A 7438-nucleotide genomic window follows, 5' to 3' on the forward strand; every position below is an offset into this window, starting at 1 on the left:
TGCTGCTCCCACTGGCTCTGCCTGGTGTCTTTTGCATGTGCACACACGCACACGCACACGCACACGCACATGCACAGGCACCTTAACTTCCCACCACTCGGAGCCTGTAGATGAACCGGTGCTCAGTGTGGCTCTGCACCTGATTCAGAGCCTTGGCACGGTGATGTCTGCTGACCAGTTCACACAGCACTCTCCTTCACACTCTCCTTAAACCTTTCTCCTTCATGGAGGCACAGTTGTTATGTAGTCAGTCCTCCATCCATGGGCATCTATGACCTTCCTGTTGAAAGCCCCCGAGGGCCAGGGAAGGCTCAGTGGGTAAAGGAACTTGCCAGCAAGCCTGATGAGCCGAGTTTGATCCCTGAGAGCTGATTGCTGCAAGTTGTCTTTGGACCTACACTCACGCTGTGGAATGTGCACACCCCACACAGATAATCATCAATTTGAAAAATGATAGTGACTAACCTCAAATTTGTCACTGATGCAAATATGAGTAAACCCACAGCGCAAGTTCTAGAATTAGGACTGCCTGGGCTCGGCCAGGGACATCTTCAGTTTAACGACCACCTTCCAAATGCTCCTTGGACAGGGTGGCATTTCATCATGAAGGCCTAAGCTTGCTCGCTGTGTCCCACCCCTGGCTGGTGTAGGGTCCCCCAGTGGGATTTTGTATATCAGAGTGTATGCTGCTGATGTGATATTTTCTTTCTTTTATTATTTCTGAAGCGTTCCTCATTTGGGGGCTGTTTTTAAATTAAAATATTTTTTTATTGTTTTGTTTTCAGGTTGGGTGAAACCACCCAAATCTATCTTATGTGTGTCAGGCTCGCTTACAGAGCGTAGATGAGCAATCGAGCCCAGTGGGTGTTTTACTCCTGTGAAGAGCCGCCATGACCACAGAAACTCTTACAAAGGAAACATTTAATTGGGGCTGGCTTACAGTTCCGAGGTTTCATCCATGATCGTCATAGTGAGAAGCAGGTACCACGCAAGCAGACACGGTGCTGCAGAGGGAGCTGAGAATTCTATGTCTGGATCCACAGACAGCAGGAAGACAGTGAGACACTAGGCCTGGCTTGAGCTTCTGAAACCTCAAACCTGCCCCCAGTGACACACTTCCTCCAACAAGAACACACCTCATAGTAGTGCCAGTCCCTATGAGGCCCTGGGGCCCCTTTTCGTTCAAATTACCACAGGTTCTCATAGGAACACGGGTGACCCATTTACAGAGTGTGGGTGAGAGGTTCTTACAGGAATGGGGATGACCCCCAAACACCTGCATGGCTACAATGCCCTCCGCAATGATTTTTCTTTGCTTGTCCATATTCAGGCCAATCTTGGGTACTCCAAAGGTCACAACCACCACATGGAGAAGCCGACAGTGGTGTTTGGCTATGTCAACTTGCCACAAGTTGGAATCATCTAGGAAGAGACCCTCAGTGAAGGACTGTCTGTACCTGGCTGGCTTGTGGGAGTGTCTGTGGGGGGATTGTCTTAACTATGTTAATTTTGTTTATTGATTCAGGTAGACCCAGACCACTGTGGGAGCAAGCAAGCATGCATACTTTCATCCTCTGCTCTTGACTGTGGATGTGACTAGCTGCTTCAAGGTCCTGCCTCTATGATTTACCTACCATCACGGATTGTGACTTGGAGTCATAGATTGTTTTCATCGGGGTATTTTATCCTAGTTATGGAAACAAACTTAGGAAAGACATACCCGTCACATCCTCCTACCAGAGCCCAACAGACCCAAGCCACGTGCTGTCTCTGCTCCTGGACCTTGCTGCCCAGGTGATCATTGTACCCTACCTGACAGGCTGCTGTGCACGTGCGTTCACATTCGGAGTAATTAGGGCAATCCCCCTATACACACCCTGTCCTCACTGGCTCACTCAGCATGTGAGGCCCATGGTCCTCACCCCCAGGCAGGCTTTGTCAATTTCTTTGCAGGGTCACCCAGATACACACATCTGCTCTGTCCTGGGCACATGGGAATAAAACCAGTCACCCAGCAGACCTAGGTGCTGTGTCTGTTCTCATCTTCCTGAGCACCGAGTAGTTAAGTAACCCGCTGAAAGCTGCACAGCTGGCCTGGTGGGAGAGCTTTTAAAATGACAGTTCACCAGAATCCATCTGGTTCTGCAAAACTGGCCAAACTCCCAGGAGCTGTTTTCAAAAGGCACCCATATGTGGCTGCTGCTGTTCAGCCAGCCTGGGCATCAGAGCCTGGGGACTCACAATGCCAGACAGTGATTCTGAGAAGCCCGGGGACTCTGGCTGGTGGCTTTCTTTCAATGGCCGTAAGAGTGTTCCACACAGAGCTAAACTGACAGAAGAAAGAGAACCCACCTACCACTTCCTGTTTGGAGAAGGAGAGAGAGAGATCTTCATGGAGGCATGCTACGGAATTTTCCAGGCCACACCAAAGTCCTCAGAGCTGTGTTACTAGAATAGCATTTTATGTGCTGAATAGAACTCAGAACACAGAACTGAGACATGATAGACGGTGTTCACATGGATGCCTGGGGAGGTGGGGGGTGGGGACTCTGCACCTCAAAGGTGTCAGAGGCTGACAGTCATGCTTGGCGGTGGGTCCCACGATCTGCACCCAGACCCTAGCCGTATCTTAGTCAAGGGTAAATTCTTACTGCAAGAGGTGCTGGGAGGTATTGACCAGCAGTGGGCCTCCCTAATGACCCTGGAAAGTGTGTGGGGCACATTATCATGGGTGTCTCCATGTGCCCAGAGGACAACTGTGTAGAGTTCCTTGTTCTTTCTCCTCTATGTGGGTTCTGGAGGACCTCGCTTAGCCAGGCTTTCATGCTAAGTGCCTTTATTCACGGGGCCGTCTTGCCAGCCCTCTCCCATCTTTTGGAGGCCAGGGTCTCTGGCTGGCCTGAAGATCACACTTTCTACTAGGCTGGCTGGCCATGGAACCCTAGGGATCCACTTATCTCCACCTGCCCTGCCTGGGACTACAGGAGCATGCCCTCACCCGGCCTTTAGAGGGCACTAGAGGTTTAACTCAGATCCTGAAGCTTGCATGGCAGCTACTTTACCTGAGTCCTCTCCTCTGCTCCTGCCCCAGGCATTACAGAAGAGCCCAGAGTTTGGACTCCGAGACACAACACATTCCTCACCCCCTGGAGGAGCCCTGTGCCATATGGTTTCAAAATCGCATCTAACCATGACTGCCAGCTTCAGGAGGCCCCACTTGGCTGGTCTCCGACTTGGGCTCTGCCGTATGGCTGGATAACGCAATAAACACATGTGGGCCTTTGCACTAATCAACAGTAATAGATTAGAGCCAACAACACTTATTTTAAAATTTCTTCTCTGGGGTATTGTCATCAGGGTCAGAATAGACATTAATTAATATTTTGCCGATTATGTAAGAATCCGCATGTGGGGACTTAGATTGCTTTTGGCTCTAGACTCTGATTCTCTCTCAGCAGCTCTTGTACCAGATGAGGGTAGGGGTAGTGGGCCAAGATGAGGGTGGACGTGACCCTAAGGGCACAAGGGAGCCACACATGAGGTTAGAGCAGGAGAGGGACCTGAGCAGTGTTTAATAGCGAGCCCTGGCTACAAGGTGGCAGGCAGAGAGTTTGTGGTGTGACTTGGACAATGTTTGGGGGACTCCAACATGAGCCATGCCAACCTCGAGTAGCAATTGTCATACTTAAAACTCGAGTCCAGCTGGGTAGTGGTGGTGCATGTCTTTTATCCCAGCATTTGGAGGAGACAGACAGATCCCGAGTTTTTGGTCAGCCTGGTCTACAGAGTGAGATCCAGGACAGCCAGGGCTACACAGAGAAACCCTGTCTGGAAAAAAACAAAAAACTGTAGTCGAGTTTCCCCAGATTTCATCCATCATGGTCTTTGCTACATATGCTGCCCCAGCTTCATCAACTCTGTCTGGGTCATGTTTTTCTTTAAAAGCTCATTTCTTTCACCCAAGTGAGTATTTATTCTTGAGACAGGCTCTCAGGCTGTCACTGAACACTCTAAAAAGCCTAGTATGATGTTGTACCCCTAATCTCCTGTCTCTTCATCTCTAGTGCTGGGATTGCAGGTGTGTACCCCAGAGCTTCTGCAGGGCTGGGGATCAGACCCAGAACTTTGTACATGCTGGACTAGGCAAGAACTCTACCAATGAAGTTATTCCCTAGTCCCAAGTAAATTTAGTTTTAGTGTCTAGAGTTATTTTATTTGTGTGTGTGTGTGTGTGTGTGTGTGTGTGTGTGTGTGTGTGTGTGTGCCCTTGGAGACCAGAGAAGGAACTCAGATGTCCTGGAGCTGGAGTTACAGGTGGCTGTGAGCTCCTAAATGGGTGCTGGGAACTGAACTCCGGTCCTTTGGAAGAACAGAAAGTGGTCTTGGTCGCTTAGCTGTCTCTCTGGACTGAAAACTTGGCTTTTAGAGGAAACTGCTTCCCTCCACAGTACACATCATCTCAGGTGAGGGTTTGCTGCAGTGACAGAACCCCAGAATCTCAGCCACTTGTTGACAGCCCCCATCCCTTCCGGTTTCATGTAGCCCAGGCTGTCCTTGACCTTCCTGCTCCTGCCTCAGCCTCTGAAGTGCTGGGGTCACAGAAGAGCTCCCACACCCACTGATGAGACTGGCTGGTCTTGGGTTGGCCACATCTCCTGTCTGTGTGTCACCCATCTCTGCTCAGATGCAGGGCATTGCCGCTGCAGAGAGAAAAGAAAACAGCACAGTCAGACCCAAGGATGGTTCCCGAGGATGCTGCTCAGAAGGTCAGCTCACGTTCTGTTGGGGGAAGATGGTTACAGAACCAAGCCTGAGGCCAGTAAGGAGGTCACCTCGTAAAAAAATCTCCAACTGCCCTGCCATTCCCTCATGCCTCAGGTGGAAGCTGGGCGCTTGCCTGCCGTTGTGGTGTGCTGTCTTCATTAATCCACCTTGTCCACTTGCACCAGTTGGTCCTGTTCATGCCTGTGGACCTCGACATTCACTAATAGAAGAGGGTGGGCGAGGGATCTTCTGTCTCTCCTCCCAGCCACAGGAATGCAATTCTGCCTTGTTTGGAGTGGTGTGTGTGTGTGTGTGTGTGTGTGTGTGTGTGTGTGTGTGTGTGTGTTGCTCGAGCACACTGAGGAAGATTAACCCAGAGGGGCTCCATCTACACTGCCAGGGAGAAGCCACCATCCATGCTGGGTGCAGACCTTCCAGTGTGAGTCAGCCCAGCTCCTGTCACCAGCCTCTCTCACCCGTGCTCTGTAAGTGAGCCTAATAAGCTGTTTCCCCAGAGTGAATTCTGGGGGTATCGTGTTTTTGTTTGTTCTTGGAACCTTAGGAGGAGGGGGTAGATATTGTTCACCCCTCCCCAGGGAAAGAATTCTCACAACACCTTTGCAGAGGATGGCCATGAACCTGAAATACTACTACACTCCATCCCGACTTCCGAAGGCAGGCCTGTGACCAGCTCTCTTTTGTTCCAAAGCGTGATGGGCGAGTTGCAGCGGTGTCTAGGTGTGCTATGGTTACAGGGGGACCCTGCCCAGATGAGAGGAACGTCTGTCTTTGTGCTAGCCCTGGTGTGAGCCCTGAGATCCCCCTCCAGCTTGCTCCAATCGGGTGGGCCTTTGCGGAGCGATGCCGAGGGCAAGGAGCAGTTCCAGTCGTGCCCACAAGGTGTCGCCCTCTCCCAGCGGTCGGAAGGCGGGTGCCGGGTAGCCAGCGCTGCAGCCAGCGCTCCCTGCGCGGCGCCAGCATCCCGCAGATTCACGCCCGCCCGCCCGCCTGTTTGAACCAAGTTTGTCCGGACAGACGCCCAGGCAAGTTGCTCCCAAGGCATTACTGCCCATGAGCCGACCAGCATTTCTACACGCACGCCTCGGGTCTTACACGGGGAACAGGCTGAGAGAGTTGCGGAGCTTCAGGGGAGGCGGTATTACCTGTTCTGCTTTGAATAAACGCTTCTGACATACGCTAAGCGAGAAAACTGGAGACTTCAAAAAGTTCTTTTTTAAATTATCTAACTACACCTTGAACATTATTATTATTTTAATTAGAAAATCTCTAGGAGGCTGAGGCAGAAGGATTGGGATTTAAAGATCAGCCTCGGCTTCATGGAAGAGATCCCAGTCTCCAGGGAGGAGGAAGAGGAGGAGGAGGAGGAGGAGGAGGAGGAGGAGGAGGAGGAGGAGGAGGAGGAGGAGGAGGAGGAGGGAGGAGGAGGAGGAGGGAGGGAGTTGGAGGAGGAGGAGGAGGAGGAGGAGGAGGAGGAGGACAGACATGCTGTGGCATGAGAGTGTGCATGCACACACTCACACACACACACACACACACACACACACACACAAATCAAAAGTGTATGTAGTTTTTTAATCTTAAAAAAATCAACTAAGGGCCTGGCGTTGGTGGCACACGCCTTTAGTCCCAGCACTCGGGAGGCAGAGGCAGGCGGATCTCTGTGAGTTTGAGGCCAGCCTGGTCTCCAGAGCGAGTGCCAGGATAGGCTCCAAAGCTACACAGAGAAACCCTGTCTCGAAAAACAAAAACAAAAGAAAACAAAAAATCAACTAAGAAATGAATACACATGGGGAAAATATCACGTAGGAAACCAAGGCAGAGAGTGGAGGAGGATAGTGACTTTGGAGAAGGACGGTGTCTTTGGAGGAGGACGGTGTCTCTGGAGGAGGATGGTGACTTTGGAGGAGGACGGTGTATTTGGAGGAGGACGGTGACTTTGGAGGAGGAATGTGAGTGACTTTGTAGTCAGAATTCTTCCCAAGACTGAACTAGAAGGTCAGGACTTGGATGCCGAGAGGTTGTGGGCTCTTCTCAGCTTCTGCTGGCTGCAGGACCTCACCCTCCTCTCCCCAAGTCCTCTTGATCACCATGTTTCAGGAATTGTTGCTGAGCGAGCCAGGAGGCAGAGTAGCCACGTGAGCAGATTCCTGTCCTCCAGTCCCCCACCCTGTTCTGAGCAAGTTTGTTTTCCTTTTCCCTTTAACAATGCACCTTGGTGACCCCTCCAGATCAGCACCAGGAAAACACACCTCACACATTCCACGTCTGAACATAACCTCGAACCTTGCTGGTTCCTGGCCGTAGCTGGAGGTGTTTCCAGGCTTTGTAAATAACAAACACCATACAATTAGCACCTGTGCACTCAAGCCACTGGCCTGTTTACTCTGATGCATTCCAAGCGACTCCACTGTCCGTCACAGGGCACCGGCCTTTGAAATTTCCACAATGATTGTTCAACTGTTCTTCAAGGTTGAACCTACTCAGTGACATTCAGCCCAGCAGCCTGGGCAGGCCTAGTTTCTCCTGCCTGGAGCCTAGGACCACCACTGTCACTTCATCTCCACTTGGCTCGTGGAAGAGAACTGTCCCCGTGGTCTAGCTTACAGCACTCATGTGTGTTCGTGATGGAGTTTTAAAATGAGCGTTCATGGCC

This window comes from Cricetulus griseus, chromosome 6, assembly GCF_003668045.3.
Source record: "Cricetulus griseus strain 17A/GY chromosome 6, alternate assembly CriGri-PICRH-1.0, whole genome shotgun sequence".
Classification (NCBI taxonomy): Eukaryota; Metazoa; Chordata; class Mammalia; order Rodentia; family Cricetidae; genus Cricetulus; species Cricetulus griseus.